The sequence below is a fragment of the Neoarius graeffei genome, chromosome 26 (genome assembly GCF_027579695.1).
Source record: "Neoarius graeffei isolate fNeoGra1 chromosome 26, fNeoGra1.pri, whole genome shotgun sequence".
NCBI lineage: Eukaryota > Metazoa > Chordata > Actinopteri > Siluriformes > Ariidae > Neoarius > Neoarius graeffei.
In genome coordinates this window covers 38,896,944-38,911,186 of record NC_083594.1, presented here as the reverse complement: position 1 = coordinate 38,911,186, position 14,243 = coordinate 38,896,944, and the positions used below count along the sequence as shown (strand labels likewise).

At 42.6% G+C, this 14,243-nt stretch overlaps 1 protein-coding gene across 7 annotated transcripts in view; it reads right to left on the bottom strand.

Annotated features, from left to right (window-relative positions):
* atp2b4 (ATPase plasma membrane Ca2+ transporting 4) overlaps positions 1-14,243 on the bottom strand; it is a 289,912-nt gene that overhangs the window by 230,263 nt on the left and 45,406 nt on the right. The window contains exon 1 of one of the 7 annotated variants that reach the window (XM_060910088.1): positions 427-506. The exons of the other annotated variants lie outside the window; for them this stretch is intronic. The gene's annotated coding sequence lies outside the window, so the exon portion shown is untranslated. Of the gene's footprint in view, positions 1-426; positions 507-14,243 lie in introns of those variants that run through there. 7 annotated transcript variants of the gene reach the window in all.

The following is a 14,243-nucleotide window of genomic DNA, read 5'->3' as shown; positions in this document are numbered from 1 at the left end:
ATGTCCATGTTTGGCTTACTCGCTGCAATGGCCAAGCTGCATCGTTGGAGGATTTAGCGCTTTCACTGTTTGCAGTTTTCACTCATTGTTGGCATCACTACATGGAAATCAGCTGTGCCTTGAACACGCTTGGTGATTTCCAACTGATTGCCATTTCTCGACATGCGCATGCGAGTACAAAGAAAACCTGCATTACTGAAATGTTTGGCAGGAATGTTATCAAAACATTTACCCAATGGCCGGATCAGTGCAGTGTTTTGGAGAATGCTTAGCTCATTCTGACAGCTCAACTGAACAGCAGTGGAAGATCTACAAGCTAGTGGTGTGTTCTCCAAGCTAATGCATTCTTCAGTGCAGGGAGTCCAGCTGGTGGAAGAATATTAGAGAAGGAATAATTATCAACAGCTGACATTACTTAACATGCACCTTGGTGTTCTCGATGCCATTGTGCCACTCCTCTGCTCTGGATTAGTCGCAACGGCGTAGCAGTGAGGCGAGCCGCATCAGGGTGGGTGTCGCTTCAAACTGAAATAAGCATTCGAGTTCTCATGCTCCTGTACAGCCAGAGGAACAAGCAATCATCCTGAAAACACAAGGTGGTTGAGAAGAGCCTCTCCAGAGTTAATGCATTATTCGTGACTCTGACACAAGGGCATTAGGGCTTGGCTTATACACTCAGACAACAGCAAACAAGGTGCTGCTGTGCCTATTTTTCCTCGAGTGCTGTTATAATAGAAGCTGAACAGCCAGCTCCCTCAGGGTTTCTAGGTTGAAGAGGGGACAAACAGGGCTGAATGATGGGACCAGGACCTCTGGGGAAGAAGCATCACAAATGGCAAATGTTTGTGTACTTGACAGAAGGCACACCAAGGTCAGCGCACGGTGATGGTTCAGCTCGAGTTTCAAACTGTCCCTGGATTTTCTAACAGAAGAAAGTGCTATTTTATAAAACGGTGAGAGTTTGTATGTGGCTCACTCGCCCTTAGAAGGCTATTTCATAATCCATTTTACACAACTATTGCCCAGTTTGTCACTTCTTTCTAATCTCATATCCCATATCCTTGGATCGCCTTAGTCGGTCTTTTTGACTGTATAGTATAGTATACAGTTATAGATAGGAAGTTATTTATAAACTGCACTATCCGGCATCACCCAGATAATGATGGGTTCCCTGAAGAGTCTGGTTCCTCTCAAGGTTTCTTCATGTGTCAGTTTTTTTTCTGAGCCAACGTTGACTCAGGCTTGCTCATTAGGGATAAATTGATCGATTTATGTCTGGAGGTTATATATTACTGTAAATCTGCTTCATGACAATGTATACTGTTAAAAGCGCGATACAAATACAATTGAATTGAATACACATTAAAAAAGGGCTGGCTCACCTTTCCCAGAATCCTCTGCACCAAGTCGCCATTTTTGATGCTAACGATATTACAAAAACAATTTGCAACAATTCAGCAACATCCTAGGCCATAGATCTTAATTGTCAGCGGTGGTGGTGGCTGTCCATCACTAGCTATGATGACTGCTTCATGAGGATGTGCAGAAATGCAGATGGGCTGAGAGGCCTGCACCAGAGAGACAGAGTCGCCTGTCGCGGTGGCACGAATGGCCCGGCCAGGCCGCTATGGAACGTCTGGCCTCGTGAGCTCTCACGTACCATTCTCCTCTCCTAATGAAGCACCTTGCACAGGAAGGTAAGACAAACGAGGTCATGCCCCCATCATGTTGTCTCTCTGGACCTCCAGACCTGATGCCAAGTAGTGCACAAAAGCACCACAGACCTGACAGGTATGGAATTTGCCCCACAGTGACAACTGACTTGCTGAGCGATGCCATCCTTTGGCCATTTGAGTGGCTCTTCCGCATGCCATCAGGTGGTGTGCCATTGACAATCTGCCACATTGCACTGAAAAGCGCCCTGCTGCCAGCACCTTATTGGTGATGTACTATTTAACCCATAGCTGGAACCCAGGCAGGTGCTACCACTCTGGGCCAGAGTGGACCTGGGAGCAATGGTGATTAAGAGGTAACTCCACTTTCCCCAATACTCAAGTCCTCCTGGACCTGAGACTCACCACCGGTTGCAGTTTAAAGTCATACCCAGAACTACAATCTTAAATTGTAATGTGAAATTGAAGATACGTATTCCAGACCAAATCAGGTTGCAAGTTGGAAAACAAGCAAGAAAAACAAACAGGGTACCAGTGAAAAATTATTTTTGAGAGTGAACAGAAAGAAATTTAGAATATGCTGAATTGAAAATATTTAATTGCGAATATTCTAATGTTGCACTATAACTAAAAACAACTTGGCTATTTTTGGGACTTTTACCGAGACGCAATGTGATGTCCATCTGTAACTGTAGCTAGTCAAGTTACACATGCAACAAAAGGCAAACAACCTCCTCATTGCCTCACTGAGTTCAACCAATCTTTACTTCATCTTTATTACTGATAATAAGGCCCACTTTACACGGGGACGGTCTGAAACAAAAACGCAAAAGTCCGTTTTCGTTCTCACTTTTTTCCGCGTCTACACGACCGTTTTCAAGGAGGAAATCTGCGTCTATACGGTGACGCATAAATGTGTGGAATTCAATTGGATGTGCATGCCAGGCGGCTAGGTGGTGCTGTGAAAGACCTCCGCTATGTCTGCACGCATGCGCAACGTCTTCCGTCTTGTCTGATCTGCACATCTGCGCCACGAAAACTTTAACTACTCTGGCTATGGCTACTCGTGAGGTTAAGAAAAACTTCGTCTGCATGCCTCAGACGAATTGGTGTATCCAAAAATTCATAAAGGTAATTGCATACCCGCCTCTGTTCATTAACGGTATATGTGCAGATTCGGTATAGATGTTCGAAGGACTCCTGGATGTTTATTAAAGCTGCCAGAGCAGCTTGAAGGTCCGTTGGATCAATGTAATCAGACATGCCCTTACTTTTTTACTTACTTTCTTACTTCCCGGACTGGCATGGACAGTATATGACACATGTATGACGTAAACGCGTACCCGACGTGAGCAGATCCGAGCAGAGTTTCGCGTATTGGGTACTTTAGACGGATATGCAACGGGGGCTGTTTTTAACTTATCCACTCTGGAAGGCATTTTCAATTTTTTCTGTTTTTCAGCCTCGGAAACGCCGTCCGTGTAGATGAAAGGCACTTCCGATAAAATATTTAGTCGTTTTTACCCGACAGCGTCCTCGTGTAAACGGGCCCTAAATCTAATCTAGCTAGTAAGTCAGGCTAGTTAGTTAGTTGGTACTAGCTAGGACAGGCAAGAGCGTTATGGTTATAGTGTGTGTTGTGTGAGTTGTTTTGCTTTTGTCTCGTTTTAATCTGCACAAAAAGTGCTCGAGTCTGAAAAGCAGACTTCACTGCAAAGCATTGTAAATCGTGGACAGACCATGCGCCGACCATGTGTGGCAAGAGGAATTCTCAAAAGCTCTTCCAATTTGGATTTTCTCATCAGGTTCATGCAGCTTATGATTTGACTCCGGCATCAGGTCAGACTCAAGACCAGTACACATTGCCTTTGACGTCTGCCATCCAGCTAAAATTGTGTAATTAAGCAAGCATTCACAATTATAGACACCTCAAGTCGTGCTGAAGTGATGAATCTTACTGATATAAATGTTGCAGATGCTCAAGTAGCAAGAATGTCGGACAGGACCAAACACAAAGCTAACTGCAATTTAAAAGGTGAAAAATCAAGCACTGAAGGAGATGATGAATTAGCTCTGAATTGCAAGGGCTGGCCATTATGATGAGGGCCATTCTGCAAGCTTCAGATCTTATCAATTAATAACAGAAAATTAATCTATTCCTCATTCGTCCCTCTAATCCACTCCACTCCTGAGTCACTGTCGGACTACATCATCCTCATCCCCTATTTACACAGCCCTATCAGCTGTCCCTTCAGGCAGACTTGATTAAAAATCCTGTAATAAACGTATACATCAGGCTCTTTGTTGGACAAGACTACGAGATCATTTTGCACGTTCTCTCCAGCTGAGTTCGGCTCATCAACCAGCAACTTAAATCTGCCTGAATTATTTTTATCTCCCTGCTAATTAATCAATGCAATGGCCCGTGGGGAAGATGATAATGATAGTCAAATCGTGGTTTGATCATGGAAACGAGAGAGAACTCTTAGACCGAGTATCATGAAACTAGCAATTGATAGAATCTGAAGGTGTAATTTGCCACTATTCAGGCGGTCATGGATCAGTCAAAACGAAACTACAGTACAGGACTTTGCAGGTGCTGTCAAGTATCCATGTCCCGTCTCCAAAACCTCTGGGCCAAGACATAGTCAGTTCGAACACTGAAATCAGTAACCAGGTCTTTGTTACGTTTTAGGTAGTCAGGGAAGAAACGGAAAAGGAAGTCCTGGCGATATTTTTTTTCACACAAAGTAATGCAACCAGACTTGAAAGCATCGCTTTAACCCACTGACTGATGAACCACTTCAAAATGAAACCTCCTTCACAACAGCTTGCTACATGAGCATATGATATAAGCCAAAGAAAACATCAAGGATGTCATTCACCCTCTGAGCTTAAAATCAAGATAAAAGACAAATGACAACAAGGAAGATCCTTTACTGAAGGTAAGAGGTTTAGACGACTGAGCATCTGTTAAGGCAGAAGGCAACATTCAGCTGCTGGAAACCATCAATACGACACGGCTACGCTAATATTCATTACACCACAGTGCTGTGGAATTCTCAAATCTGATCGGTCAGAAGGGGTTGGGTTTTTTGTTTTTTTTAAGTAGCAGCAGCTCAAGGTTATATTAACGCATTCAATCTAATACATTACTATAGGTACTACAGAAATTATCAACTTGTAGTAGAGAAACTATAATCTTCCTACAGAATCGTAACGATAGGAATTTTATAGTACTGCAACTAGGCAGGTCACGATTCACACAATTCAATTTTCCCTACAATAAATAAATAAAATGATATATATATATATATATATATATATATATATATATATATATATATATATTTTTTTTTTTTTTTTTTTTTTTTTTTTTTAATTAAATGAAAAAAAATTTATTACCAAAAAATGCAACATTTATTTTCCTATTCTTTCTTAAAATAAAACAATTTTGTTAAATTAAAAGGGTGGCATGGTTAGCACTGTCGCCTCAGAGCAAGAAGGTTCTGGGTTTGAGCCCAGTGGCCGACAGGGGCTCGAACCCAGGGGACCGACGGGGGCTTGCACCCCGCCTCTCGCCCATAGTCCGCTGGGATAGGCTTCAGCTTGTCCGTAACCCTGTACAGGATAAGCGGTTACAGATAAGGGATGGATAAATTTTTAAAATTTATCCATCATAATTATATACAAACGTGTAAAAATTGGAGTAAGCTATAATAACCTATTAACTAAAGTATTCCTTTTATTAAATTGTTAAGTCAATACCAAATAGGACTTTTCTATATTATTTTCTTTTCTTAATGAACATTTGTGAAGGCTGAAGTCAGCTAAAAGATATATGATATTCCTTTATTGATCCTCATGAGAGAAAATTCAGGTGTTGCAGCAGCTCAGGGAGAGAGTAAAATATAGATAAATGTGGGTCAAGATTTTATTTTTTAAAATATAAATACCATAAGACAACTACCTCCATTTGCTTCTTTTTACTTGCGCATTTGACAGTCTATAAAAACATAGTTGAGAATTTCAGGTTAAATTTATTTGTATAGTCAATCGCACAACAGCTCTTTCCCATTTTAGGTCTGTATTTTTGTGTTTTCAAGCTGCATTACTTCTTCCTATGGTGAAGTCACGTGCATTCCTGCAATTGTACGTTATTAGACAAATGTGTCAGATGTCCATCACTAGCAATGATGACTGCTTCATTTGGATGTGCAGAAATGCAGATGGGCCACAAGGCCTGCACCAGAGTCACCAACGCCCATAAAGGCAGCACAAATGGCCTGGCTGAGCTGCCATGGAACGTCTGGCCTCATGAGCTCTCACGTACTATTTTCCTCTCCTAATGAAGCGCCTTGCACAGGAAGGTAAGACAAACGATGTCGTGCCCCCATCATGTTGTCTCTTTGGCCCTCCGGACCTGATGCCAAGTAGTGCACAAAAGCACAACAGACCTGACAGGTACAGAAGTTGCCCTGCAGTGACAACTGACTTGCTGAGTGATGCCAACCTTTGGCCATTTGAGTGGCTCTTCTACATGCCATCTGGTGGTGTGCCATTGACCCCGTTTGGTTCATCTGCCACACTGCACCTGCTATCAGCACCTTATTGGTGATGTACTATTTAACCCATAACTGGAACCCAGGCAAGTGCTACCACTCTGGGTCAGAGCGGACCTGAGAGCAATGGTGATTAAGGGGTAACTCCACTTTCTCCAACACTCAAGCCCTCCCGGACCTGAGACTCACCCAGGACTAATTATTAAACAATAGCCCTCTGTTGTCTAAACAATGTAATTACAGCTGAGAAAGACTACATGATTACGCAGCCTAATAGTAATAAGTGATCCATTTACTTCATTTGAATCATAATGTGTACTGTGATTTATCGTCACATGACGTATCGTTACATAGCTAATAGTAACTATAGTAATGTTACAGTGCAGAGGCTATAATAATCGTCCTACAGTAATCTTGCCAAAAAACTTATTTAACAAACAATAATAGCTGAAATAGGGGTGTAACAATTCATCCACTACATCGATGAATCGATTTATTTTCCTACGATCCAACTACAACGATCTGTGCTCGGCAAGTTGGCTTTCCGGACGACATACCTCGATCTAATATCGTTTTAAAAGGTAATCAATTGATTGTATCGATACTAGGAAATAACGCATTGGATTTAATCACGTCAGACTTTATATTGATGTGTTTATTTTTAGCACTTTTAATGATAAAGGCGTTAAACATTACCCGATTCAGTCTGCCTGTCTGTCACGTCATCGTCATGCGCCAGCAGCAGCACAAATCAAACATAGCATGATGGCGGATAGCAGAGGAGAAGGCGGCGAGCGGGAAATTTTTCTATGTTAAAAAAACAATAGGTAAACCTACTGTTATTAATTCAACCTAAAAAAATTGGTTGCACTTTATTTTTGATTTAAAAAAATTATATTTATTTTATTTATTTGATAAGATTGTAATATTTTTGTGTTGGAAAAACAAAAGCAGAAGTTTTAGAAGTACTATTATTTTTTTCAACCTAAAGTGTTGGTTGCACTTAATTCAAATAAAACGTCAATGCATTTGCCACTAATTGTTGTTTACTTGTTTATATCCAGAATGATACCCGATTCCCTTACAAGAAACAACAGGAATCTAGAAAACTTCACCTGCACTGTCCAGTATCCAGGTATTTATTTCAGTCACACTGGTATCGTTCTAAATGAACCAAAATCGTCCTTGAATCGTATCGGCAACCACGAATCGTGATTCGAATCGAATCATTGTTAAAACAAATCGTTACACCCCTAAGCTGAAACAATAATAGTTGATAATTTTCTGTTAGGAGATTCCATCCATCCATCGTCCATAATCGCTTATTCCTGTGCAGGGTCGCAGGCAAGCTGGAGCCTATCCCAGCTGACTATGGGTGACAGGGTGGGGTATACCCTGGACAAGTTGCCAGATCATCGCAGGGCTGACACAGAAACAAACCACCATTCACACTCAACTTCACACCTATGGTCAATTTAGAGCAACCAATTAGCCTAACCTGCACGTCTTTGGACTGTGGAGGAAACCCACGCAGACACGGGAAGTACATGCAAACTCCACACAGAAAGGCTCCCGTCGGCCACTGGACTCGAACTCCGAACCTTCTTGCTGTGAGGTGACGGTGCTAACCACTACACCACCATGCCGGCCTCATTTGTAAAGGTAAAGTAAAATATAATAGCCTACTGACTGAAATATTCCTTTTGTTCATAATGAAAAAGTTAATAAAAAGGTCGTTTCTGAATAAACTTTTACGAACATTTATACTACCTCCATTTGCTTCTCGTTCCTTTCCCTTCCTTTAGGGTTAGTTGGCAACAGAAAGTCTTTACGATGGAGATCTTGGTGTTTTGCCATTCCTTGATTAAAATAAATAATAAAGTAAATAAAATAAAATAAAAAAACTCAAGAGAAAGGGCTTCTGCCTTTGTCTTTTACAAGTTCATTAGCATCTGCAGTCATGATTATACCATTATTATCCTGTCAGATTCTGAAAGACAGTAAGTAGGTAAGAATGTTAGTTAATCAAAAAGTCCAGTGGATTATTCTCCTCACATAAGCACATGCATAATGCTCAATAAAACTCCTGAACTGCCAGAGTAGCCCAAAATACCTTTTGGCTCTTTCTGTGAAGTTTCAGATTAAATACTTGCAGTCCAATAGCCATTCTCGCAAGCAAATCAACTTCAGAAGACTTCCAGAGCTCAAAACATTCCTCAGACAGACAATCACTGCCTCAGGAATATTGTGAATATTCTTTCTCACCCAATCAAGTGACATAGCCATGGCATCCAAAAAGCATTTCTTTCTATCTTTATCAATGTTCTAGAGGTCAGCAATTATTTATTGCAAGCCTAGTGCACTGTGATAAACATTTCAGTCACCAAAGATGAGAGAATCTCGGCATAACGTGCCACTGGTTCAATTTGTTGCCTTGACATGTAGTGACAAGCGGAGTGGGTGTGAAGGTAGACTAATCTCTGAAAGGCAGGAAGAGGAGACAGCTATTTCTCAGCTCTTCCTGAGTTATGTCGGAGAGTGTCTGCACTCAGCCATTTTCCATCACTCCTTAATGGAATATTTTCCACTGCAGGAATGGCACAGTCAGGTTTTGGTTCGAGTCTACAGTAAATTAGAGACGCATTGTGAGACTTGATTGCTAAAAGTGTGATTATAATTTCTCTATTATCCTTCTGAGAGCATTGTCGATAACTAAACGCACTCTTACGAATTGCTCAGTGAATACTCTCACAAGACAGATCATGCAAGCCTGGGGGGGGGGGGGGGGGGGGGGGGGGGAACCCGCTCACCTCAAAGTCTTGCTGCAGACTATGATAGGCTATCGGGCACCTAGTCAATAGTAATCGAGCACTTTTTCCACACCATCACACCGCTAGTTTAGATTTCGACCACAGCTGAAAAGAGCCATCTCTAGCTCATCCAATGTCAATTTTGGACTTGGGTTGTATGGGAAGAAAGGGATCAGTAGACCGTAATGGAAAAGTCAGTACATGAACATACATGAAGTCAATGATGCATACGCATATCTTATAACATTACTGTGCAAAACAAACAATGCAAGCTAAGCCCCAACGCTAAAAATGGCCCTGCATGAATACAATAACACAAATGACAGCACGTGCTCTCTTCCTGCCGAAAATGATTTCACTGCAAGAGCCTAATGAACATGTCCCGCTACGGTTTCTGTAACTCTCTGTAACCAAACTCAAGGACACCCTGCGTGATCCAGATGTGGCTTCTGTTTCTCCTGTTTTTTCATCTCAGAGATATTTACACTTATAATTTGCCTTCCTGCTGCAGTAACAGTCTAAAGGGCAAAATTTTCCCAGTAAATACTCTTGTGATTGCAACATATTTTTATTTATTTAAGGTTTGACATGGACAATGCACATTAATAAACCAAATGCTTATAAGAACTGAAAGACTCCTAGGTACAACGTGGCAACACACAAACCTCCAACACAGTTTGTACAGTGTCTTACAAAAAGTATTCATCCCTCTTGGTGTTTGTCCTGTTTTGTCACATTACAAGCTGGAGTTGAACTGGATATTTGGAGGGTTAGTACCATTTGATTTGCACAACATGCCTACCACTTTAAAGGTGCAAATTGCTGTTTTATTGTGACACAAACGAGAATTCAGATGAAAAAACAGAAATCTGGAGTGTGCGTAGGTATTCACCCACTTTCGTATGAAACCTCTACATAAGAGCTGGTCCAACCCATTCACTTAAGTCACATAATTAGTTGATTAAGATCCACTTGCGTGCAATCAAAGTGTCACATGATATCTGTATCAAATCAACCTGTTCTGGAAGGACCCTGACTCTGCTACACTACTAAGCAAGCAACAAGGAGCACTCCGAACAGGTCAGAGACAAAGTTGTGGAGAAGTACACATCAGGGTTGGGTTATACAGGTAGTCGTCGACTTACCAGTTTGCTTACGACTGACCGGTCGTAAACCGATCTGGTCGTAAGTCGGCCTATGTTAAATGAACGCAAGTATATTGTGATGTGTAATGATATTGTAATCATCTTAAAGTCTTATTTTATCAACATTTTCTTATTTCATTACCTGGCTCATTATTTGGTTTAAGTCAAACACTGCATACTACACTGCGTACAGTACAATTCGTTTAATATGTGCAAAACAACAAATATGAAATACAGGTGTGAAAAACAGAAAACATTTTAGTTTGAAACATACCAAAATACAAATGTAAAACATGGCAAAATACAAAATTTAATGACCGCTGGCATCACTGGTGCTTGGCTGTGGGTCGTCTACATCATCATTAGCTGTTGCAGCGCTCGGGCTGGCGGGAGCATTTGCTCGTTTCATAAACCAGGAGCTGGGGCAGAAACTGTATGACTGAGTGCGAGAGGGAGCGCGAGAGAGACTGCGCGCGAGAGAGACTGCGCATGTGCCTGGAGCTGGGGCGGAAACCGTTGTACGCGGCGAGAGGCGCTGCCGGGAGCTGGGGTGGAAACTGTCGTACGCTCAGCTAGCTCAGCTGGGAAACACTTGCCAGTCATAACCAGACGGTCATAAAGTCGATCGGTCGTAAGTCGCATAGGTCGCAAGTCGACGACTACCTGTATATTTAAAAAAAAAAAAATCCCAAGCTTTGAATATCCCACAGAGCATCATTAAATCCATTAGAGCAAAATGGAAAGAATATGGCGCCACTACAAACCTGACAAAAGAAGGCCACCCACCAAAACTCACAGACCGGGCAAAGAGGACATTAATCAGAGATGCAACAAAGACACCAAAGATAACACTGAAGGAGCTGCAAAGACCCACAGGGGAGATGGGAGTATCTGTCCATAGGACCACTTTAAGCCATACATTCCACAGAGCGGGGCTTTATGGAAGAGTGGCCAGAAAAAAGCCACTGATAAAGAAAACACATTTAGAGTTTGTCCAGCAGCATGTGGCAGACTCCCCAAACACATGGAAAAAGTCTCTGGTCAAATGAGACTAAAACTGATCTTGGGAAATGCCATGTGTGGCGCAAACCCAACACCCTGAGAACACCATCCCTACAGTGAAGCATGGTGGTGGCAGCATCATGCTGTGGGGATATTTTTCATCTGCAGAGACAGGGAAGCTGGTCAGGACTGAAGGAAAAATGGATGGCACTAAATACAAGGCAATTCGGGAGGAAAACCTGTTTGAGTCAGCCAGAGGTTTGAGACTGGGATGAAGGTTCACGTTCCAGCAGGACAAGGACCCTAAACATAAAGTTACACTGGAGTGGTTTAAAGGGAAACATTTATCAGACACAGTCTCAGCGTTTAAGTCTAAGCTGAAAACATATCTATTTAGTCAAGCATTTTGTTAATGGTGTTTATGAGGTAAAGGAGTAGATCTGGAGGGTCCTCAGACAGTGTTTTGGTAAACTGGGATGTATGGATGCTGTCAGTCCCCCACTCGCTTGCTCACTCAAGTTTGTTGACGGTGTAGTGGCTGGCTGCTTTATGTCCCAAGGCTTCCTCATGCCTGTGTTACCTTCTGGCTCTCCCCTTTTAGTTATGCTGTCATAGTTAGTTTTGCCAGAGTCCCTGCTTATACTCAGTGCAATATGTATACTGTTCCTACTTATTCAGGTGACATTGGGCATACCCAACAACCTGTGTTTTCTCTCTCTCCCCCACCAAATCGGTCCCTCTGAGTTACATGTCAGTCCTGGGATCGAGATGCTGACCTCTTCTGCTCCTCGGACCTGCCTGATCCATCCTGGTGCCCTGTGTCTGGTTGGAGTCTCATCGCATCGCTCCTGTGGAGGACGGCCCCATATGGACAGTTGAAAGTCACACTTGGAAGACGCTCTGGACACTTACAGCAATGCTTTTATGGCTGAGGACTACAGTTGACTCGCTAACTTTAGGACTGTAGTTGTCATGAACAGTTTTGCACTCAAGTTTCCATCAATGAAGAGTTATATCATCAACGAAACTGACTTCATGTTAAAACCATTAATGTTATAGTCAGGCTGTCTGTTGTTGCCCAAATGAGGATGGGTTCCCTTTTGAGTCTAGTTCCTCTCGAGGTTTCTTCCTCATGTCGTTTGAGGGAGTTTTTCCTTGCCACAGGCTTGCTCACTGGGGATAGACTAGGGATAAAATTAGCTCATGTTTTAAGTCGTTCAAATTCTGTAAAGCTGCTTTGTGACAATGTTTATTGTTAAAAGCGCTATACAAATAAACTTGACTTGATTTAAGAAAGCACAACTTTATTCATCACACACTTGTGAAATTCCTCTCTGCATTTAACCCATCTGAAGCAGTGAACACACGTGAGCAATGAGCACACACGCATACCCAGAGCAGTGGGCAGCCATGCTAACAGCATACGGGGAGCAGTTGGGAGTTAGGTGCCTCGCTCGAGGGCACCTCAGCCCAAGGCCATCCCATATTAACCTAACCTGCATGTCTTTGAACTGTGGGGGGAAACCGGAACACCCAGAGGAAACCCACGCAGACACGGGGAGAACATGCAAACTCCACACAGAAAGGCCCCCACCGGCCGCTGGGCTCGAACCCAGAACCTTTAAATGTCTTGGAATGGCCTAGTCAAAGCCCAGACCTCAATCCAATTGAGAATCTGTGGCATAACTTGAAGATCACTGTACACCAACACAACCCATCTGACTTGACGGCAGTGGAGCAGTTTTGCCTTGAGGAATGGGCAAAAATCCCAGGGGCTAGATGTGCTAAGCTAAGAGAGAAATACCCCAAGAGCAAATTACAATTTGCTGTAATTGCAAATACTGATGCACACTCCAGATTTCTGTTTTTTCATCTGAATTCTCGTTTGTGTCACAATAAAACAACAATTTGCACCTTTAAAGTAGTAGGCATATTGTGTAAATCAAATGGTGCTAACCCTCCAAAAATCCATTTTAATTCCAGCTTGTAATGCGACAAAACAGGACAAACACCAAGAGGGATGAATACTTTTGCAAGACACTGTACTTTTTTTGCATTTTCTGTACGACTGTATAGGTCATTGTAAATATAAAAAGTCCAACTATCCAGATGATCGATTCAGTCAGATATGAAGCTTGTGGAAGAAATAAAGACCAGGTTCATTAACATGGGGGCATGTTGGGAGCCACAGCTCTGCTCGTGAGGTGCTTACAGTGTTCACTGATTCATGTTCAGTAACTGTTTTATGCTGGTCAGGGACGTCATTACTAATTTCTTAATATTCTGGGACACAGAAGCTGCTCTGTAAACAAAAATGCTAACTGCAGGAGTGGGACGGATTGGTCAGAATTTCTTTGAGAACGCAAATGTTGGTTTAAAAAAAAAAAACGTCCATGGACAGGAGTCAACAAAAGTGGGAGGAATGGTATAATCTCTCTCCCATGTCAACCACTGGCATAATGAGTGCATGTATGCAGAAAAGGGCAGACTGCGATTTCCTTCGCATGTCTTGTGCTACCATGTGAGACAGCGTGAGCAGCAGTTCATGCCTGGATGGCTTCACATGCCTTAGAGGCAGTACATGTTCGCCTTGGTGGGTGAAGGCATGGTGATGCAAATTTTAAATTTAAATATTTATCCCTAATGAGCAAGCCAGAGGGGAGAGTGGCAAGAAAAAAAAAAAAAAACTCCCTGAGAACACAAGGAAGAAACTTCAGGGCAGTTAGCACTGGAGTTAGTGGTTAGCACTGTCGCCTCACAGCAAGAAGGTTCTGGGTTCAAGCCCAATGGCTGACGGGGGCCTTTCTGTGTGGAGTCTGCATGTTCTCCGCGTGTCTGTATGGGCTTCTTCCCACAGTTCAAAAGATATGCGGTTAGGTTAACGTGGGGCAGCCATGGCCTGAAGCGCCCTTGAGCAAGGGACCTAACCCACAACGACTCCCCGGGTGCTGTAGCATCGCTGCCCACTGCTCTGGGCATGTGTGTGTGCATGTGTTCACTGCTTCAGATGGGTTAAATTTCACTCTGTGCTAAAGTCTGTGCCCAAGAGGA